The sequence below is a fragment of the Mesocricetus auratus genome, unplaced genomic scaffold, assembly GCF_017639785.1.
Source record: "Mesocricetus auratus isolate SY011 unplaced genomic scaffold, BCM_Maur_2.0 Super-Scaffold_100008, whole genome shotgun sequence".
In the NCBI taxonomy this organism is placed as follows: Eukaryota; Metazoa; Chordata; class Mammalia; order Rodentia; family Cricetidae; genus Mesocricetus; species Mesocricetus auratus.
This window is the reverse complement of record NW_024429192.1, coordinates 28,068,812-28,092,811: the sequence shown is the minus strand read 5'-3', so window position 1 is coordinate 28,092,811 and position 24,000 is coordinate 28,068,812. Positions and strand designations below refer to the sequence as shown.

General features: G+C 35.5%; 1 pseudogene; it reads right to left on the bottom strand.

Moving 5' to 3' along the window:
- Window positions 1-2,628: 2,628 nt before the first annotated feature.
- Window positions 2,629-2,726, bottom strand: LOC121142124 (annotated as a pseudogene).
- Window positions 2,727-24,000: the final 21,274 nt, after the last annotated feature.

The following is a 24,000-nucleotide window of genomic DNA, read 5'->3' as shown; positions in this document are numbered from 1 at the left end:
GAGAACAAAAGAGATAACTTATTAGAGGGAGCCATTATAAGCTTAAAGAGAAATCTGGCATGAGGGAAATGTCTAGAGATACACAAGAAAGACACCAACTAAGAACCAAAGCAATAGTGGAGAGGCTACTTTAAATGCCCTTCCCCTATAATGACATTGATGACTACCTTATATGCCTAGAGCCTTCACCCAGTAGCTGATGGAAGCAGAAGCAGAGATCTACAACTAAGCACTGAGCCAAACTCCTGTAATCGAGTCATAGAGAGGGAGAAGTGATGAGCAAAGGGGTCAAGACTATGATGGGGAAACCCACAGAAACAGCTGACCTGAGCAAGTGGGAGCTCACGGACCCCAGTCTGACAGCTAGGATATATGCATAGGATCGAACCAGGACATCTGAATGTGGGTGTCAGTTTGGAGGCCTAGACATCTCATAAAGGCCTTTTCTACATCTAATAAGATGTTCATGTGTAATTTTTAAATTTAAATTTAAATTAGAAACAAGGTTGCTTCACATGTCAATTCCAGGTCCCTCTCCCTTTCCCTTCCCTCCTCTTGTGCCCTCCCACCAACCCCCCAATATCCCCTCATTTCCCCAGGGAGGGTGAGGTCCTCCATGGGGGTGTCCATAGTCTGTCATTTCATCCAGGGCAGGGCCTAGACCCTCCCCCAAGAGTTCAGGATGATAGTGTACCTCTCATTGTCGGATGGGAGTTTTCACTTTGTTTTAATGATGGACTAGGTTTATCTATTTATCTTTGCAGAATAATCCCTGCATCTGTGGATGAAACTTACCTCATCATTGCAAATGTTCATTTTCATATGTTCTCAGAATATGTTTGCATAGAAATTTTCCATCTGCGCTAAACAGAGAAGTTGTTCTGTAATTCTTTGTTTGGTACTTTTATGCTTTAGGTATTAGGGTAACTGTGATTTCTTTCAAAAAACGGGTGGTGATTCCTTCTGTTTCTATTTTGTGAAATTATTTGAGAATCATTGGCATTAGCTCTTCAATGAAAATCTAGTAAACTTCTGCCCTAAATCCATCTAATCCTGGGCTAGTTTGTTTGTTTGTAGACTTTTAATTCCTGCCTTTATTTCACTGATGAATATAGGCTTATTTTATGATCTTGATTTAATTTTCATAGTAGGTGTGGATCAAGAAAATTATCTACTTCTTTTAGAATTTCTGATCTTATTGGAATATGAGTTCTTCAACTATGGTCTGCTGATTCTCTGGATTTCTTCACTGTCTGTTATTATGTCAGTTTGCATTTTCATCCCTAACTTTGTTCATTTTAATCTTCTTTCTTTACCTTTTACTTAATTTGGAGATAAATGTTTCTTAATCTTATTGATTCTTCTCAGAAAAACAATTCTTTCCTTCATTGATTCTTCATATTGTTTTTGTTTTGTGTGTTTGTTTCCATTTTAATGATTTCAGCCCGATTTTGATTGTTCTTCCTGTCTACTCTTCTTTGGCTGTTCTATCTTCTTTTTGTTCTAGAGTATTCAAGGCGTGGTCTTAAAATTACTAGTATGAAATCTCTTCCTAGGTTTTTTTTATAGGTAGATACTCAGTGTTACAAACTTAGCTCTTTAAATGGATTTCATTGGGTGCCATCAGTTTGGATATGTAATACATGAATTTTCAAGCAATTCAAGAAAATCTTTAAATTCTTTCTTAATTTTTGCCTTGACCCATTTTTCATTCAGTTCCCATGGATTTGTAAGCTTTCTGTTGTTGATGATATCCAGTTTTAATTAGTGATTTCTGATAGGATTCAGGGTATTATTTCAATTTTCTTCTATCTGTTGATACTTGCTTTGTGTCTGAGTATGTGGTCAGTTTTTGAGAATGTTCCAAAATGTGCTGAGAGAAATGTGTGTTCTTTTATTTTGGGTGATTTTTTGTAAGTATCTGTTAGGTCCATTGTATGGTTTATGACATCAGTTGGCTCCATCACCTCTCTATTTACTTTCCATCTAGATGACATGTCTATTGGTGAGAGGGGAGTATTGAAGTATGTCACTATTAGTATGTGAAGCTCAATTTGTGATTCAAGTATTGCTCTTTTATGAACTTGTTTGCCCTCATGTTTGGGTCATTAATGTTAAGAAATGCAATATTCTCTTCTTGGAATTTTCCATCTATGAGTATGGAGTGTTCTTTCCTAGATCTTCTGCTGAAATCTATTTTTTCAGATATTAAAATGTCTACACTAGCTTTGTTCTTATGTTCATTATATTGGAATATTTTTTCATCCATTTACCCTGAGATCGTAATGTCTATCCCTGATATTAAGGTGTGTTTTTTGGTTGCTGTAGGATGGATTCTATATTCAAATACATTCCATTAATTTTGTCTTTTTATTGTAATTGAGACCAGTGATAATTAGAGTTTTCAATGAGAAGTGTTTGTTTGTTCTTGCTATCATGTTATAGTGGGGTGTTTTTTTTTGTGTGTGTGTGTGTGTGTGTGTGTGTGTGTGTGTGTGTTTCCCTTTTTTGATTTGCTAGCTTGATATTATTTATTCCTTGTGTTTTCTTGGGTATTATTAACTTCTTCAAATTGAAGTTTTCCTTCTAGTGTCTTCTATAGGACTGAATATATAGCTAGATACTGATAAAACTATGTAACACTTCACAAATTTGCCTGTTATCTTAGTGCAGGGGCAATCTTCTCTATAGTATTCCTGTTCTAGTTAACATCTGCCTAAGCAGTAAGTCAGTTTTAAATTTAAAGGCATTATAGGTTAATTAGGTGGGCATGTTTTCTTGGCACTGTGTTGGTTGAGGATAGAGTCATGTGTATTCCCAAGAGAAAGACATGTGCTACGGTTTGTGCTTAGACATTTTGTCATTGTTAGTAAGTAGAGAAAGTGAGCATATATCATCTGTAATAAAACTATTTTGTGAATAACCTGAAAACAGAAAACCACACCTTAGAGATTTACATGACAAGCCCAGGCAGGAGGTAGTAATAGTATGTTTCATCTCAATGGTAATTTAATGAAATATTAGTCACATAATACCCTGTCATTTAATCGTATCTCATTTGATTTTCTCCTGAATGGTTTTTCTTTTTTTATACAATTAAAACTGTAATTCTCAAGTAAATATTTACATAGCAAATAACTTGAGCATATCTTGACAGTTGAAGTCCAAGATTCTTATAAGTACTCTAGCTCTCATTCTATTAATCTTAATAATCCTAGCATTTGGCTGAAGTATTTTATGTCTCTTACAAGTATGAAAATTTCATTTTATAAGTATGGTGCTCTTAAATGAGTTGTTGAGATTTTCAGACTGAATTTGGCAGTCTCAAAAAAAGAAGTTAAACATGTATATGAGAATGATTCCTATTATTAGCTAAAACAAATTGAAATATGTGGCAAATACAATTTCCTGCAACATGTCTTCAGAGGAAACTACTTATAGTGTTATGAAATACTCTTCCGCAGTGATTTAGTCTGGTACTTTATCAATATTTTGGTTTCCATTTATAAGTTAAAATGTCCAGTACATCCTGCTGTCTGATTTCCATCTTACTAAAGCTATGTTTGACTAATGACTACTTGCATAGCTTCTTATTTTACAATATCCTTCCCTAATCCTATGTCACTCTGAAAGCCACTAATACGTTCTGATGTGCCATGTCACTCAGGATAAAGCTCCTCATGTATTTTTGATATCATTCAGACTGTGGCAGGGTAATTCCCAACACAATTTTTTTTCTATGAACTGTTCAGAAAACAGAGATCTGTAACAATATTATTTATAAGAAATATTTTAACTCATGATGTTTTTTGACAGATAACACCAACCTCTAATCCCAATAACATAACCATTCAATAAAGGCTGGTCAATACAACCTCATGCAAATCAACTCTTATTATTGATGAATCTTTGAATTCCACAACCTCTTTTTTCCTTGAAGATATTTATACTTAATTTGATTTAAACGAATTGTGTGATATATTTTAATATAGTTACATTGTATGCTCTGGCTTCTTAGAAAATTAAATATTTCCTGTAGAAGGTACATGTGTTGGTAATTTATTTTTATCTGCTAAAAATGTCTAATATCTTGATCAGTACCTAGTGGACATGAAACACTTGTTGAAATAGACTTTCTTGGTTATCAAGCACATAAAACACATTTACTGAATCTAGAAAATAATGATTAAGTAAAATTATCAACATTATGAAAATGAAACTTCATAATATATGTACGGATCTATTGTTTTCTCAAAGGGGTTGGTTGTTTTAATTGTTATGGGATATTTTACGTATTTTCTATGAATTTGGAGTATATGATTCACCAAAATGGACAAATTACTGAAGAAGTACTCCTTTCTCCAGGCTTTTCATTTAGAGCTTAGCTTAGTGATAAGCATTGTCGAGGAATGTATAAGTTAATGTAATCACTCTAGGGCTCTATCAAAGAGGATATGGCAGTTCTCATAATTATTAAAGTTTGCAGCATTCTGATATATTCATCTTTAGAAATACATGTCAGGCTTCTCAAGAAACTGAAACTCTCTGAATAACTAAAAATTATGTTGTGTGCTAAAAAGTTATTACAACATTCAAGTGTTAAAGATTCTATAAAGCATTTTGTTAGGAAAGGGTATTGCTAAAATTTCATTAACTTAGTTATGACTTTCTTATTAAGAATGTATTATTTGATGATAACCTAAATGAGTACCATGTCTTTAGAACATATCTATTTCTCTCTACATTCCCAATCAACTCTTTCCACATGTTTCCACAGTCTTCTTTCAGCTTCCCCTGATTTTCAAAAATGGAAACCAGCAAAACAAACCTACTTAATTCACTGCACCAAATCAGTGTTATCTCTGTGTTCACAGGTGCTGAGAGACATCCATTGAATCACAGGAAACATACCACTACACACCATCTCTTCTGTAATAACTGGCCATCAACTGCCAATAGCTACTCAGCTAGGTATGGGGTATCCTGAGCTGCTTCCTTCTACTAATGAGAAAATATGATGGATTTCCAGGAAAAAATATTTTGAAAAGCAATATGATACCAATATTTGAATATCAAATATTTTAATAGTATCACCAAATAAACACACAATTAACCTTGTTCAACATCATTGCCAAGTATTTTCTGAGCTCTTAGGCATGAAAGCAGAGATAATTCAGTTTTGACCCTAAGTAAATGAAATAATTTACATTAATGGCATTTAAAAAGAATGGTGCTGTTCCAACACTTTCTCCTCACTATAAACATAAAACAGCATGCTCACTAGTTTCCTATATTTACATCTCAAACACTTGAAGCATGAAATGTTCTTATTTGATTCCAATTGTTAATTTTTTATTGTTTGTTTGTTTCTATTTGTAGCCCTGGCTGCCCTGGAACTCACTTTGTAGACTCTCCTGGCCTCAAACTTAGCAATCTGCCTGCTTCTGCCTCCTAAATGCTGGGATCATTTTTTCAAGAAACCCTATTTTCTATTTATTCTTGACCCTTAAATTGTTCATATATTTTCTTAACCTACTTAATGTTTTAATTGTTAGGAAGTCTTATCATAATTATTTTATGATATAATTAATACTCTAGTTACTTTATTTATTCAATGAAGAAAGCTATAGAGTTGAGGCGCAGGGAAATTATACACTGTTTGAAAATTCAAGCAAACTTGGTATTCTGAAAGACCTATAACAAAAACTTATGAAAATTCCTAAAGAAAGAAATTATCACCAGACGAATCTATATGAAACTTGATCAAAACCTGCTAAACAGCTCACAGATCCTGCTTATTTTGATTATATAACACCTAAACTTGATTTTGTGGGAACTAAATTGTGACAAATCAAAGAAACATTTTCAGTTGAATTATTTATAATGTGTATTTCATTAGTCTTTAATCTTTAATTTTGTTATCTTCCTAACCTTAGTTCCTACTTTGAAATGTGTTAGCAAAGGAAGATTTTACACAGCTTCTTCACTATTTCTTTGTCTTTTCTTTTAGAATGGTGTATCCTACTTATTTCTGTGTTAATTTAGAAAATCTGAGAACTGAGAATGTTAAATAAATTCCCAATAGGTCACATACTTAGATTTTGGATGACACGTATTTAGAACTTGGGGGCACTTAGACTTGCATTTGGTATGAGGTGAACCATTAATTCCAATGTGTAGAACAGTTTGCAACTAGTAAAAAATTTTGAGTAGATTTAAATGAGTAGTGAAGTGTGAAACTATATAAACATGAATAAAGTTTAGAGTTGTGATCAAATAAAATTTATAACAAAGCACATTTATCACATCCGTAATGATATGCACCATCCATTTCTCAGCACATGGTGACTGGGTATAAATAGTAAGAAGAGATCATAAAATGACCACAATTAGTCTTTTTAATGGACAATTACATTGCTTTAGAATCTTTAATTTTTCAGGGCCTATGTAATTAGTTATTTTTGATTGTGGCTACTATGCTCAGTCAAAATGTGCTCCAGAGGTTCTCTCACACTTGCATGCACACAGCACCAAGATTCTCTCTCTCTCTCTCCTCTTTCTCTCTCCAGAACATTTTGAAAATACTTTGTAAATAATGAAAAATACCATGATATCAAAGCATACCTGAGAAAAATCCAAGAAAATGCATTACATCATGTGGGAAACTTATAAGTGGAATATTGCCGCTAAGATGATATGTATTAATATGATGCTGGAAATTTGCTAAAGCATAACCATCTGGGAAACCTATGCTCAAGGTGTGCCAAAAGTACAATTATCGCATACAGTTCTTGCTATGGAGTATGGAGGTCCCCTTCTTTGATATTCTCTTAATGTAGGACTTTAGCAAAACAAATGATGGGTAGTGTTAGGAAGATTAAAGTCTAAAATCCTCTCTTCTTTCTTTTACTTGGTCCTGCAGGAAGTCACACACTGCTGTTTTAATTCGTGTAAACTTCACTTTCTGCTGCAACTGATTCTGTGAAATCCAGGTGGATACGAGGAATAATTTATCTGTTTAATAGCATGCACTATTATTTAAAGAAAAGTTTGTCTTAAGGAGAAAAATAAACTAGAAATTGATGGGGAATATTCTTCTTTGTATATATTTGTCTTATCGGTTGATGAATAAAACACTGATTGGCCAGGCAGTATGATAGGATAGGAGACAAGGAGGATTCTTGGAAGTATAGGCAGAGAGGAGTTGTCATGTGATCCCAGCAAGTGATGTAGCTGGGCAGAATCAAGATATAAGCAGTGGACAAACATGAAGTTGCTCTCTTCACTTCTCTGTGGAGATGTTGCAGGCAAAGGAGTTGCAGGCCTGGCATTCCCGGTAAACCAAGATGACGTGGAAATACTTAGATTAATAAGAAATGGGTTAATATTTAAGACTGAGCTAGCCAGTAGAAACTCTGTTAATGAAATACAAATCGTACACTTGATGTGGGTATAGGAGACTATTTACTGTGGGAAGGTACTTATAAGAGAAACTGGCAACTCAAGTTAGTCTCAGTGGCTTTCCCAGATGTGACTGGAACCCTGAAAAGAGTGTGAGTGCCTCTCTGCACAGCCCTTTATTCCACACATACAAACACACTTGTAGCCATGCCCAAAGTGGGCGTGGTCAGTGACACAGGTGCCTAGGTCTCTGCTGACTACAAAACTCTAGTCAAAGGCTAACAGGTTCATAATTAATATAGGGAATCTGTGTTTCTTTGAGGCAGAGAAGTGGAGGGGTGGGACCTGCCGGACCAAGAAAACTTATGTAGTAATAAATGTATATTTGATATCTAACTATTATGAATTTCACTGAGAGAGAATGATTTCCATTGGCAGCTACTGGCTCTTCAGTAATCAGATATGCTAAAAAGAGGAGGGGATCTATTGAGGATTACAATGAACACTTCTGTACAATTATTTGAATTTATCAAACTCTATGACAGTGCTTTTGTGTTTCTAAACTATCAACAAGACATAAAATCAATTTAGTGGCTCAGCATTTAAAAGATAACTAGAATGGAATAAAATGTAGACAGAGGCTCCCAGTTCATGATTTACAGTAAGAGTTGAGGGTACTTCTACTTTAGTTATATGTGTGCATGTTCTAATTCATTGCTACATTCCAAATGCCTTGAGGTCCCAATCACCAATGCTGTCATGGAGCTGAGGTCCTTGAGGAGGTAACAGATTTGATGAGATCATGAGAGTGGAACTCGTCATGAGATTTGTGCGAATAGTGCCATTACGAAAATAAGATGACACGGTGCAATCTCTTTTCCTGTATGTATAAATCGTGTTATGTAATAACAACACCAGGAAGTGGACCAGGTCAAGAACTAGATAAAGATGATCAGTACCCTGATTGCTAACACTTAGCCTCAGAATTTCAAGAAATCATTGTTGTTCTGTGCTACAGACATTACCTTTAGCAGTCTGTGGTGGTTTGAAAGAAAATGGCTCCTAAAGGGAGTAGCACTACTTGAAGGTGCACCTTTGTTGTAGTAGGCATGCCCTTGTTTGAGGAAGGGTGTCACTTTTGGGAGTGGGCTTTGAGGTCTCATGTATGCTTAAGCCACACCCAATGTCTCAGATCATTTCCTGTTGCCTGCATGATGTAGAAATCTCAGCTACTTCTCCAGTACCATGCCTGCTCATATCCCACAATGCTCCCAGACAACATTTCCCCACTAGGATGATAATGGACTAAACATATAAAACTGTAAGCCATCACATCAATTAAATGCTTTCGTTATTAAGAGCTGCCTTGGTCATAGCATTTTTCACAGCAAAAAAAAAAAAACCCTAAGACACCGTCAGAATAGTTTGACAATGGTTATGTTGATTTATTATTTTCTGAGTAAAAGAAAACTTAAAATGATTTTATATGCCTCTGTAAAGGGAAGCCTTCCAGCCATTCTGGTTCCAGAGCCGCATCAGTCCCAAATAAACACACAGGAGGCTATATTAATTATGGCTTTTGGCCCTGCTTGTTTCTTACTGGCTAGCTCTGACTTAAGTATTTATCCCATAATTGTTAATCTAAGTATATCTCTTACCGGAGAAATTTCCGGGCTTCCTACCCCATGGTGGTTACATCTTGACTTCCTGTGTTTCTCCTACCCAGAGTCCTCCTGGACTCCTAGTCCCACCTATCTTGCGTCCCTATTGGCCAACAGTGCTTTATTGACATATACACAGTACTTCCCTCATCATGCCTCAAAATTCCTTTTCCTAGTTGAAAATTTGCTACCTGACTCTTTCACTGCCCTTCCTATCTGTTCACTGATATGAACATAAATACAAAGTCTCATGAATGTACAGTCATTCCAGGGAAGAAGTTAAAACTATAGATCAAATCTTTCCTTCCCAATTTCACTTTGTTGCATTCTGCAAAAGTCCCCTTTCTGGCTTGATTTATGGGGCAATACATCATTTAAGATTTATTAAAGCTTGCCTAAGATTTGAGAAATTAAACTCAGCCTCAAGCCCAGGACTCAGGATTAAGAGATAGATGTATCTCTGTTACTTCAAGACCACCACAGCCTACACAAGAGTGAAGAATAACAAAGATCATGCTTTTGATCCCAGCACCTGGGATCACATGCCTTTAATTCCAGCATCAGAGATGTATTTAAGACAGAAACAGGTTCTCAGAGCTGGCATTCATTCTTCAGCCACATTGAGGATAGGAACACAGTGAAGTCTCTGGATTCTCCAGCCACATTGAGGAGGGGAAGCAGCGTGAGGTTTGTTGGAGCCACGATTGCTTTTCAGTCTCAGGTAGACTAAGAGCTAGTGGTCAGCTGCTTTGCTTCTCTGATCTTCAGCTTCAAGCTTAATCCCTAATATCAGTCTCTGAATCTTTTATTTTTTGTATTAAAGATTTATATTTCCATGACATCTCAAATGAAACAGAAAACAAAAACACACACTCATTCAAGCTTGCAAAGAGAATCCCACTTTATGTTATGATTGAAAATCCACCCTATTTTGCACATAATTTTAACATCTTGGGGTTTGCTTTTCCTTTTATTTTTTTAAATTTGTATATGCCATATCAGCTTTTCTGAATTGGAAATCTATTAAAATCAAAGTCACCTGCCTTCACACGTTTTCCTATCTTTAGCTATTTTCTGAGTCACTTTCAGTATTTTAGTCTAAATACATCTATATGAAGCCCAGATTCTGAGCACAGAGACAGCAGAAAATCTTTGGAAAATCATTATAACCAAAAGACTTCAGGACCATCCTCCTACCTATTTTCTATTCATATATAAATTGACAAAACAGCAGCATTCCATCTGGTTTTTTCCACTGAGCTTCAAATATGCCATCTGGCCCATTTTCTGTAACACCATTCATCTCTTCTGACTACTCTATGAAAGAAATCCTGAGTCAACCTGATGTCAGAATAACTTCTTGAAGGGTTGGTTACTCACTAAGGGGAACTTTTGTTTGTTTTTGCTTCTTTTGTTATTTCCAAACTTTTCCCACGACACAGAATTATTGTAAGATGTCTTTATCTCTGAGTGTGTGATCACATCAGATGAGACTCTCCACTGTTTTGAAAGCATCGCATGAAGGCCCGGGCTGCCTCCCACTTGTGTTGTATGTGTTGTAATGTCTAATACTCCCGGAGCTTGGAAACTTTTTCAATAGTTTAAGGGCAATCGTAAGCACAACGCTTGCCTAGAGCAGCAAACATTTTGAAACTAACTCACACCAGAAAATATTTCTATAACAAGAAATTTTCTAAGGTTTTCGATGAAAATTTCCCAAATGCAATAAACAATGGCTTTACCAAGTATGAACACTCAGTTTGGTTAGTATTATTGAATTCTTTCTGTCCTTGTTTATTGAATAACAGGCAGGGTAAAAACCTAATAGAGCTTTGAGACAGAATGTTCTCCATCTAAATTACTTAGGGGGCAGCAAATTTGTGCCATGTGAAGGAAATGGTCAGTGTTAAAAATCTAAGAGTGTGGCTCTGGGAGGTGCAAGTGATTCTGTGTGACACAGATGGATGCAGGCAATAATGTGGGATTAAGGGGCAGGTAGACGTGGCAAAGAGGGCAATAGGTTTGTTTAATGGAATGTCTTTCTCTTATATTACTAATGAAACATAAGGTTGCTTATCTGCAACTACAAAATTAACTTCATGTGTTTTTTGTTTCTTTATTCCCAGATATTCCAGTATCATAGAAAGTGTGAAATTGTTAAGACTGTAATATTTTTAAAGAGGTATAAGGTCCAGTTTGCTTTGTCAGGTGTTTAGGCACAGTATTCTTTTTTTTGAAAGATAAATATACAAGGCCATATATCCTTTCACTACTTTATACCATAATTAATATATATATATATGTGTGTATGTGTTTGCATCTGCCATGCCACAATTAATATGAATGTAATTGTATGTGTATCTATCACATCACAATTAATTGTATTTGTATTCATCTACTATGCCACAACTAATGCGTATGCATGAGCATATATAAAAATTTATCATGTAATTGATATATAAAAATTAATAACTAACAAAACCAAGTTTTCACACTTTGCAAAGACACTGTTTATTGATTGAGCAAACTTGTATTGAAAAACTTATAAAAATTCAGTTTCCCTTGCTATGACAGAGAAATATGGTCTAAGTTATTTTAAATATGTTGTTGAATTATATATTTGAAATGTATTCTATTTATTTCTCTGGGTATATGTATGTGTGTAAATATGCAAATATATAAAATTTCCAGTGTAACTCATTTTTATGTGTGAAGCTCAGCAGCCATAAACATATTAGCAACACTGCATATTCATGATTGTCACTGAGTCAAGGTCTTTACCTTTTCCATCATAACTCTATAGTTGTAAGGCAATCCCTCGAATTCTAGAATGTACATTTATCCTTCCATTTTCACTCTCTATGAACTTGACTACTCCACTGGCCTCATTTTAGGTAAACATTATATTTCCATCAACAATGACTTAGAATTTTATATGTTTAATATTTAACCAGCAATTTGGCAACTTTAGAGAAAACTGGATAAATGAAAAAAATTACTGCATTTAAATCACATGTTTCAGATCTTCCGTGATTCCTGTCTGTGATATAAAATCTTGTTATGCTGTGCAGAGGAGAAGAGGGTCTCTTCTCAGACAGAACTCTCCCAATTTATATCACCACATCCAAGTTCTTTACTCTCAGGCTAGGGATGATACATGTGATTTTAATTTTGACTTGTGAAAATATTAACAAAATAGCTTGCATCTTAAAATATCAAAATGTAAAAATAGTTATTTTGGCTCAAGTGTAATCATGTTAGCATTTATTCCTACTAAAAGCACTCCCCTATTTATGGCTGGCTTTCTAGTATGTTCCTCAATACACAGACACCTAATGAATTTACCCATTTTTTTATTTGAAAAGGAGTTTTCTTTATAAATTATTATTATTGTAATGATTAGTCTTGGTTATCAACTTAATGGCATCTTGGATTGACTGAGAGATATGCCTCTGGATGTGTCTGTGAGGACTTTTCAAGAAGAATTACCTTTGAGGAAACCTTCCCCCAAGAGTTAGCAGTGTTTTCTGTGATGAGTTCCCAGGGAGGAGCCATACTGTTTGCTTCCCTTGCCTTGACTCTTGCCTGTGAGTGTATCTACAATATTACTACTGCTGCTGCCATGGTGACACTAGAGCCCAGCTTCATTGGGTTCTAAAGTGAACTGAAAATCACTGGTTCCTCATGATTCCTTCAGAGTTCCAGTGCCAGTCTGGGGCTGCTGAAGCCTCTGGGTTTATGGACCAAGCAGCTACTGGATACTCAGCCTTTACAACATGCAGAGAGTCATTCTAGGTTCCTTGGCATGTATCATGTATGCTGATCCAATCAATCCCCTTTTATATTAGATATTCATCCTATCAGTTCTGTTTATCCAGAACAACCTGAGTAATAAAATGAGTCAGGATATTAATCAATAGGCCAGGGAAGGGATCAAACACACTTTGCAATTTACCATTAAACGTTACTCTGCTGGCTAAACTACCTTTAGTCAGTTCAGGAAAAGAAAACACTAACTCATCATTTTTATCTGGGAAGACTTTAGATGATTTTCAAATTATCACCTCCTTGTATCTTCAGTAGTAATTCATGGTCTTGTTTACTAGAGTGTAAGTCTCAATGGCTTCAAATTCATCATTAAGTCTCATTTTTCTCTATTCCACTCTGTGCTTTAATCTCATCAGCACTGTTTTGGCTTCTGGAGCGGCAGATTGGTCTCCACCAATCTCTTCAGGACCATCTTGGGTTGTGGCTTCTTTGGTGGGCAGGGGACTTGGACACAAAGTGATCCCTTTCATGATATTTTAACTAGATACCTCACCCCATACTGTTATTTACTCATAAGTAGTCTTCTTATTTAGTGTGGCATGTTGAAAAATCTAAACGTGATTGTATGGCATTGTGTGTAGCAAGATGCATCTATGTGCTTGCACAGTGCCAACACTCTGAGCAGGATCTGATAGAAGAACTTCTTTTCTGAGAATCAGGCCTCTATGGTTTCATAAACTACATTTATTTTTCCTCTGCATATTCCTTCCTGGCAAAACTATCTCTAAAATTCAGAATTTCTGTTAGCAATCTCTGGCTTGCTATCTCAAACTTATGAGTAAGTAATAAGTGTGTAAAGTTCCATGTTATATTTTTCAATGAAATTTACTGAGCACCTAGGATTTCCCAGAAGAAAAGAATTGGGACATTTAAATGCAGGTACATTCATTTGGTCCTACTGTCATAACCATAACCATACTCACTATACCTTCATCATCATTCTATAAATATCTATTAAGTATTGAGGAGGTGATAATGTGTGCTATGAATAGCTGTGCCTTTCTACAGTTCATATGCTTTAGAATAGTCAGAATGAATGATATTATAATTTAAAAGTATGTTCAATATTGTACTCACATATTTTGCTTTGTTTAATAGATGCTAAAGGTGAAATTATTACATATTTAATCTTTTTTTGTCATCTTAACTCACAATCAAAATAAATACGTGTTCATTTAACCAGATGCTTGAAAAATAACTCTCATTGAACCAAACATTAACCCAGATGTGCCAAGCTTAGGGAGGGTGGATTCAAAAGTGAGGATATTTGCATATTATACAAGCAGTATGTATAACAGGGAATTTATTTGCACACACAAACACACACACACACATAAACACATGAACACACACTGTTTCAATACTTAGTAATAGGAAGCAGTGCTGCTGGAAATAGAGATGTACATTGCTGTGTATGGTCAAGTGGACCAAACTACACCAAGGGAAAATGCAGGAGTTATAAACAGGGAGGAGAAAATTAAAGACTCACAGCCAAGGAAAATATGGAATTGATAGAACACGCTAATGTACAAAACTGAATGGAGCACATTAGAGATAGATTAGATGTTAGGACATTATAAAAAGTAAGAATGTTTCCAGGGAAAGAACGTTGTGAAAACGATTCAGGTACAAGACTGGAAAACTGAAAGGAAAGTCCACGGTAGCATGTTAGTGGTAACATGCAAGTAGACTCCCAGAGCTGAAACTGATTTCTGTGTTTCAAGGGTAAATGTGGTGAGAAAATGGCTGATCTTCCAGGTAAAATAGTGGCTGTTTGTTTAAAAGTGTAGAATGTTTATTTGTCTCTTATTTTTATATTTTCACTTCTATAACTCAGCTACTCTCTTCTTACAAGTCCTCTCCACTTTCTTCTGTTCTCCCTTTCTTTGATACTAATCAATGATAGTTTACAGGCACTAACATTCTGACATAAAAAGTTCGCCTAAGTTAAAAATAAATATCCTAGAAACACATAATTTCATTTGGAGTGTTATTTTATGCCACTGGTGCAGTCTTCAACTCATGAAGGTCCTTGAGTGTTTGTTTCTCATGTCTGATTTTCTGTGGTCAGCAAAGTACAATTTGGTAGATACCCACACTCTTTGAAGACTCTCAGGACAGAATGAGAAGGTAGTTTACTGGGCTTTCTCTAGAATGACTCCAGAAATTGTATTCCCACTCTCCATGAGTCACTCTTTTCCTCACAAAATAGCTTTATTAACCATTTGTAATATTTTTCACTGAATGAATTTATAAAAAAATTACCAGATTTTGACACAGTAGATCAACCTAGGGAGAGTAGTTACTTTATCTTTACTCTGAGGAAACAAGACCAAAAATTAACTAAAGCAATCCCATCTCTATATAGAACACCTCTTGGAAGGTGTTCTGAAGCATGAAAGGAGTGATTATTTTACTCTCTCTGAATATTTGATGTAATGTCCTGAATGTCTTTTAGCTTAATGAATGTTCCACATTATAAGATTAAACATACAGGACAATATCTGACATAGAAACAGCATTATCCTTTAAATAGTTAAGAGAGATGCAGCAGTGATCTCATCTTTGAAAAACTGAAAATGCCTCGTGCTTACTTCTCGATCTCCTTTTTATGTAAGAAATGAGGATGAAGGCAGAGATTTTATGTCAGAGATACTGTATAGATTTAGGGTTAAGACAATGCAGAAAATAGGTCACTGACAAAATAGATTCATTTGAGAATAAGTTCTGATAGTCAGTTGTGGCTATGGAGCAGATATGAGTGTTTCTGGAACAAAGTTGCTGTGCTCATAGCCACATGCTGTAATGTCTGCACAAGCCCTTTATTAAAAACCCGGTATTAAGGTCTTCCTTCTTTCCTAGCTTCTCTGGAAGTGTGAGATTGTAGGCTGATAATCCTTTGCTGTATGTATCTGAAATCCATATATGAGTGAATATAGTCCCCTGGAGAAGGGGAAAGGGACATGATCTCCTAAACAAATTGGGAGTATGCGGGAGGGGAGAAGGAGTTAGGAGAAAGAGAAGGGGAGAGGAGGTCATGAGGGAACAGGCAGATTGAGTCAGGGGAAGAATGGAGGAGAGCAAGAAAAAAGATACCACAGTAGAGGTAATAGAGGGAGCCATCATAGGCTTAAAGAGAAATCTGGCACTAGGGAAATGTCCAGAGATCTACAGGGATGAATCCAACTAACAATCCAAGCAATAGTGGAGAGGCTAATCTAAATGCCCTTCCCCAATAATGAGATAGATGACTACCTTATATGCCATCCTAGAGGCTTCATCAAGTAGCTGATGGAAGCAGAAACAGACACCCACAGCTGAACATTTAGTTGAATTCCTGGAATGCAGTTGCAGAGAGGGAGGAGTGATGAGCAAAGGGGTCAAGACCAGACTGGAAAACCCCACAAAAATGACTTTAACAAGCAGGAGATCATGGGCCCCAGACTGATCTTTGGAAAAGCAGCATAGGACTGGCGCAGACCCCTGAACGTGGGTGTCAGTTGGGAGACCTGGACAATCTTTGGGGCCTCTGGTAGTGGATCAGTATTTATCCCCAGTAAACGAATGGATTTTGGGAGCCCTCTCCACATAGAAGGATACTCTCTCAACCTAGACACATGGAAAAAGGCCTGAGACCTCCTCCAAATGGTATCACAGACTTTGATGATATCCAATGAAAGGCCTCACCCTCCCTGGGGAGCAGAAAACAGATGGAATAGGGGGTTGGTGAGGGCCAGGAGAGGAGGGGAGGCAGAGGGAACCGGGATTGACATGTTAAACAAGCTTGTTTCTAATTTCAATAAATAAGAAAAGCCAGCTCCTATTGTGTGATGCAGTTTTGGCTGATATTCTCTCCTATGTCCTACCTAGAATTGTTTGATCTTTGTTTAAGTCGGTCAAGTCAGGTTCCATCATCTACATCTGAGAACCTTGATGCATGTAATTGCAACATAGATGAAAATGTGGGAGCATCCCTCCCCTCAAATCTTTTCAGACTTCATTCTGCTTACTCCTCAGATTTAGTAAGGAGTGTAGAACTGAAGGATAATGATATGAGGACTGAACTCAAAGAGACCAAGTGTGGAAATCTTTTTGGTTTGATACATGAAGCCCAAGCTCCATGGGACACTTTGTGATGAATGTCTACCAACTTGTCAAAAACAATGTAGTTGTTTTTTTAAAAGTCTTTTATTCAGTAGTTGTCCAAGTCATCTTCCTTGTTTCTAAAATTCCAGAAGCTGTTTGAAACATGGACTCTCATCTATGTGTTCAGTTTCACAGCTCTGCCTTTGAAATCTTTTCTGAGGGACCCTTGTTATAATTTGACATCTTAGCCTCCCAAGTAAAAATTTCATAGTAGATTAGGTATCTTTCTTAAAATATATACCATGTTCTTCTTATTAAACTCTCAAATCCAGGATACTGTGAAACTGAATTACAGAGACTTTTTAACCACTATGTGCACCTGAAGACCAGGAAGGTCTTTTAACACCTAAGCCATCTCTCTAGCCACAATTATTTGTATTTTTGAAAGTTGCTTTTTCTATGGATTAAGAAATTATGTGTTTTCTTAGAAGAAATATAAAAAACGTATCGTTTGTCAGTATGTTATAGAAGTTTTAAGTGCATATATGCCACATGATGACTTTGAATTTGTCTTTTCTTAGTATTTGTTTTAGCAAATAAACTTAATTCTAACCTGAACTTTCATACATAACCATTCTTTTTATGCATAACAAGACAACATAATACTGCACCAATAATATTTCCTGTGTTCACAAACAACTTAGGGTGAATATTATTCTTTTTACAAAAATAAAGTAAGCAAAAATATTTGTCTTCTATTTTAAATCAGATTTCTTTGAGTTTCTCAGTTTAGTGCAGAAAATTTAAACTGAAAATAGTTCCAAAATGTTAACTAGTAAAGAAAGTAAAGAAGTAAGAAAAGAAGCCACTGGCACCTTCAAATTTTATTGGAGCACACATGAGGAGAACTTCAAAACATGTTATAATAAGCTAAGCAAGTAAAGCAAACAGAACTATCCTATCTTGTTGCATTCAAATTTCAGACATGTAAATTGGATTGTGTTTAATTCACATCTAGAATCCTGCTGTCAATGAGTCAAGTAGAAAACTTGTAAAACTTTGTTGCTACAATTAATATATTTAACCTAATAAGGTGTCTCTTAAGAATGAACTATTGAGGCCTCTAGCTTTGGTACACCATCAAAACTGGAGGGCCCCATAGTTCATTCCTAAGAGTCTCTTTGTTAGTTTAAATATACTAATTACAACAGCAAAGTTTTACAAGTTTTTAGTTAACTTGTTGAGTATATTTGCAAGGAATGCTGTTTGGTCAAAAGGGTAGACTGCATGATACATGAGAAAAAAAAGGGGGTATACTGCATGATACATGTCAGTCCCCAACGCCAGTAATACTAATGAAGAGTTGATGGGTAGGTGGGGAAGACAGAGGAGTGAAGTGTTTTTCCTTTTCTTAAAATTTATTATTTATTTTATCCATTTTTGTTGTTTTTATCTTTCCTCTGGGGAGGGACACTGTAAGATAAAGGAGCATGCATGAAGAGGCTGAGAGATGAACAGGACTTGGATATATGATGTGACATTCCCAAAGAATCAAAAAAGAAGACTGAATTATGAAGGCCATAATTGGTGACAATCTCAAAGTTAACTTCAATTGCTAACCATACCTCAAGGCTACAGGACAGCATCTGTGCCCTAAGTCACAACAAGACTTGGTGGATGTCCTTGAAAAGGTAAATAATTTTGGTAGGAAATATTCTACTTGCATAGCCCAACTCAAGATAACTGTCTAGTTGAAAATAAATATTTTTCCATGTTAAAATATTATCTGCTTAATAGGCAGAGAGACTAGAAGATCCCCAGGGATAATTAGACAGAATCACACTGTGGATGCAGGGAGGCACATCAAGAGGACAATTTCCAATACATTTTAAGCAGGGGGCTCTCTGCTTTTGCCCTGTAATTATTTCTCAAACAATATGATCCAACCCAGGGCAGAATTTTTGAATATAAACATAACTTTCTGTGGGAACCACTAATGAAGGAGCAGTGCTTAGCTTATCTAGCACAAGGACATGCATAAATCATCACCACAAAATGCAAAAACAGAAGGAACTGCTCTATTATTCAAGAGTTACAGTGCTTAGTACATTACTATCCCCCAAACCAATAAAGTCAACTAGACTTTTATTCTGGTTAAAAGTTTCTAAAGCATGCAAGCAATATGAATGAATGTATTATCTCCAAATTTCCTTAAGGTATTTTTAATCAACTACATAATGTGGGACAATACATTCATAGAATATCTATTAAACAAAGTCAGTATTACACTCAAGACAATTTTTAAGGAATGTATGTGTTGGATATTTTTATAATTTAATCTAATATTTTTACATAATTATGTGTTGCTGATTTTTTCTATAATTCTGCCAAAGAACAAAATCTGTACATTGCATCCACATATGCTATATCTAGCATAATATTTGTGAAGTCTATTGGATAATTAATAATACAGATAAGGTTATTTTTTATTTTACTTTCTTTTAGATTTCAGCTAGAGCCAAGAGGATCAGCTTAGGAAAGTAAGCATCTTATTTTCCTGCTTCTTTACCCCATGTTTACTAACAAAAGGACTTGTGGAATACTGCCTGGGTGAAGAGTAAGAAAAGGGTATGTTTGTTTGGACAGTGTTAAGTCAATTTCGGGACTAATATTTTACCACTTCTAGTCCCAGGAGTTGTTTTTGTTCCCATGTATGTGCTTGTCATGCTAACATCAGGTAATAAGCAAGGAGAATTGGGAGAACAATGTCTGGGGTAATGCTAAGCAGGGTTCTTTCATTCCTTAGGGCTAGTGCTTTGATTTTGGCTTCCCGTTGTTTTCCTTACATTCCTTCTAGTGTATTAATTTAAAGCAACTTCATGTCTTAACTTCATATTTTATTTAATATTTTTTTGTTCTGAGGTGGGAGCATCTATCCTCATATCTTGTTAACATAATTCAAAACTCTCTTTTGATATGATGTTGTCTGGGTTACAACAGTTTTTATGTTCATTAGTGTTTTCCCTTTACAAGGTTCTCAATGAAGCAAAACATAGAATGCATCTTGTTTGCTATCACTATCTACACTTGTATACTTGCGCAGCCTGAAATTATTATAGTTCCCAAACTCAGACTGAACTAAATAATTTTTAAAACTACCTTTTGTTGTTCTGTTCCGTTCAGTTTTTCAATCAGAATGATGAATGAACCTTAAGAACATGGAGTTGTAAACTTTGTCAATATTGGGAGAACAGGATTATTGGCAAATATTTAGTAATTTGCTTTTTAAGTAGATCTGTGCTGGAACATAAAGCAATGGACAACAAACTGAAAATTCAAGACTTTCTGACAAATCTACCCCCAAAGAAAAAAATCATTTTGACATCAAAAACAAACAGGTGTTATATGTAGCATGATTTACATCTTCAAAGTGCAATAAGGATATGTGTATGCTGTATGTATATGTGTTGTATTGTGGTGTGTGTGTGTGTGTGTGTGTGTGTGTGTGTGTGTGCCCATGTGCATGTATGCATGTCTCTTAACACTTTCAATAAGGAAATATAATTTTGGTAATATGGTATACATACATAGATGCCAATGTTTTGAAAATTGCATATGAAATTGCTGTCCTTACAGAATGAGAGAAGACTGGTTGAGGAATAGGAGCATTGTGAACATTTTGTTGCTTTTCTTTTCCTGGAACTAATCTTACCACACAGTGCATCTTTTGTGATTTGAAAGAGAAACATCCTCCTAGGATCCTGTGATTGAAGATCCAGTTCCTATTTCGAGGAAGTGAATCATTTGGGGATGGGGAGGGAGGTATCCCTTGAGGTAGTACAACCCTGACTAATTTCCTGTATACAGAGACAATCATGACTCATTACTTAGTATTCCTATTGACAAGCCTTTCCCACCATAGCCCCTCAGACTGCAGAACTGAAAGAATCTTTCTCATCACGTCTCTCCTTGTCAGGTATTTGGGCCCCGTCAGAAAGAAGATGATATACCATGTCACTTCATATATGTTGTTAAATCTCTTCAATTCACTAGCAAATGAGAAAAGCAGACGATCCACTGCATTTCACTGAATGTCAGAGCGTTTGTAATACTGTTTAATTTATCTGCCACGAGGAAGAAGTATGTCCCTAAGCATGGTGAGCACTGTGTGTCATTTCACCCTTTCCACCTCTGCCCACGGAGCGAAGGGTTCTGGCTACAAGTTCACAGAGAACAGCTGAGTGTGACATGGGCAGCCTTTTCATCTTCTTGCATTTGCAGACATCACAACCTGACTTTCCAGTTCTGTTCTGTCGCTTCCTTGCTTTCATTTGTCCACACACCTGTCTGGAACCTCATAGGTCAAACGCTAAATTTCATATGCTGTCAAATTGCCAAACTCTCAAGCCAAGTTGTTTACCTGTATAACCTTTACCATAGATATTATACTCCAGTCTATTTCAGCTCTTGCTTCTTATTCTATGACTATTTTATTTAATGACAACTATAAGAGGTCACCTGAGAGACATTAATGAAAGGCACATTTTCCTCTATATAGTTTTTTCATTAAATGTAAGCATTTGATTGATTCATGCAATTTTATGGTATAATTAGTGTTGAATCCTTCACAATTAGGGCCATACACTTTGCAAAATTAATAATAATTAATAAATCCACCATGGCTTTCACATATCATCATTTCATTTAAAGACTTTGATTTTCTTTGAGTAAAAACGTGGTAAAAAAAAAAGAAAACTAATGTGGAGGCATGGATAATGATTCATGGGAGTGAGTTTAAATATATGTTAAATATAATTTATTTCAGGGAGAAGTCACTTACACACGAAGCAGGTTCTTGCTCTAAGGATCTGTACAGACTGCTCCCTGTGACCTGATCAGACACTAGAGAGAGCCATTTGTCTGGATGCTATATGTAAACTCATTCGCTGTCATGTCCTCACCTGTAATCACGCCCCTGTTCAGCCCTACAGGTACGAGCCGGGGTTGATATCTCACTACAAACTGATATTATGAGTTCCTTATATGCTTTGCTTTTCTATAGCAATCACGTTGTAGAACTATTGAGCCATCTCCTCTGTATCACAAACCTTATCCAAGAACACAGTGCCCATTGTGTAAAGGGAAGAAAAATCACTGCCAAATATTAACACAGAAGGGGTAGTTACTTTTACAGAAATAGCATAATAAAAATTGGATTTGTTATTGTCCACATCATTTGCATACAGTATCATGTCATTTTCTAATAAAATTCTACAAATTATGAATAGTGTTACATTCAGTTTCTATGTGGTGAGATCAGACTTAAAATGTTACAGGAACAAACTGTCATTATGCATGGAAAGCAAATAACATGGCTTGCACTGGAAAGCTGCCCTGAGTATTCTTTATATGAAGACAATTTTTAAATTTCTAAATAGTCAATTATATTTTGCTCTTAGGCAGAAAATAATTAAAAATTATAATGTAAATATTACACATAATGAATATAACCTGACCAGAGAGTGTCACAGTTACCTTTTACCTATAACATATAAATATGTGCCTAGGATTGTGCATAGAAAGAGATTAATGTGAAAATAAAATTACAATTTTAATAATCACAACTGTTACCATATTTTCTCTGTAATTTCACAAAATGTTTATAAAAAACTATTAAAAATAGAGGTGTACAATTATAATAAAACACATAAAAATGAATGTACATACTGTTACCATTTAATGTATTTTTGCGTTAACATTTCAGAGCTGCTGTATTTGTAAGATAAAAGTCACTCTATAAGTATCAGTATGAAGAGGTGATAATATAATTCACACCATCGTCATTTTGTAGATAAGGAAATTGAGGTGAATAAATGTTAAGTAAGTTGTCCAAGTTCATATGGATAGAAAAATGGATTTGAATATAAGCAGCTGAGCCTGAGTGTTCTGCTATTAATCATTACTCCATACCGCCTCTCAGGTCTGAATCTTGTCACACTTGAGTAAAGCAATGGGGGATGTTGCACAGGTCAGCACTGCCTAGTAGAACTAGCTAAATGTATTGCTCAAAACTATACTGTAGCAAAAGGCAAATGCACCACAAGCTTGATTACATTTTAGGTATTACTTATTACATAGATAAGGGACATAGAGAAATTTGATAAATATGCAATAATATTATTTCTATGTCTGCACTGAACTCTGGAACCTTCTGCAGTGGTGGAGCACTCTGTTTACAGTTCCATATTGAAGCCCCATGCAATGACTGACCACTGTAAATGTGTACAATGTGGATACTGGGGTATTTTTTTTAAATTTCCTTTCAGATTTTTTTGAGACAGGGTTCTCTGTATAACAGCCCTAGCTGTCTTGGAACTCACTCTGTAGACCAGGCTGGCCCAGAACACACCAAGGTCAACCTGCCTCTGCCACCGAGTGCTGGGATTAAAGGTGTGTACCGCACAGCTTTATTTTGAGATTATAGTATAATTCAACATTTTCCCCGCTCTCCTCTCCCTCTAAACCCTCCCAAGTAGCCATCCCTGCTCTTAGTTTATAGCCTTTTTCCATTAGTTTCTATTATATTCATATATGCTTACATACATATGAATGTATAGAAGGTTACTTGTACGCATATATTTTCAGAATTACACTCAGGCTATAGACTGAAAATATATACTTGTATATATATATTTTTTCGGAACTGCTCATTTGATATTAGATAACCAATTAGTGTGCTCTTTCATGGAGAAGACTATTTCTCACATTCATAGCATTTCTCATTTACCTGTAGTTATTTGTGTATGGATATTTTAAAATTGATTTGTACTTAAGTAAAGTAATCACAAGAGACTAGTCACTACCTTGTTGGAAAGCTCAGCACTGTAAAACACCTACCTATGTGTGATTTTCAATATTTAATCAATATTTAGTAGAGAAATATATTCAGTAATCACAATACCATAGACCACAAGTGTAAACATGAAAATTTTTTGTAAAAATTTATTTTTCATTTTATTTAAAA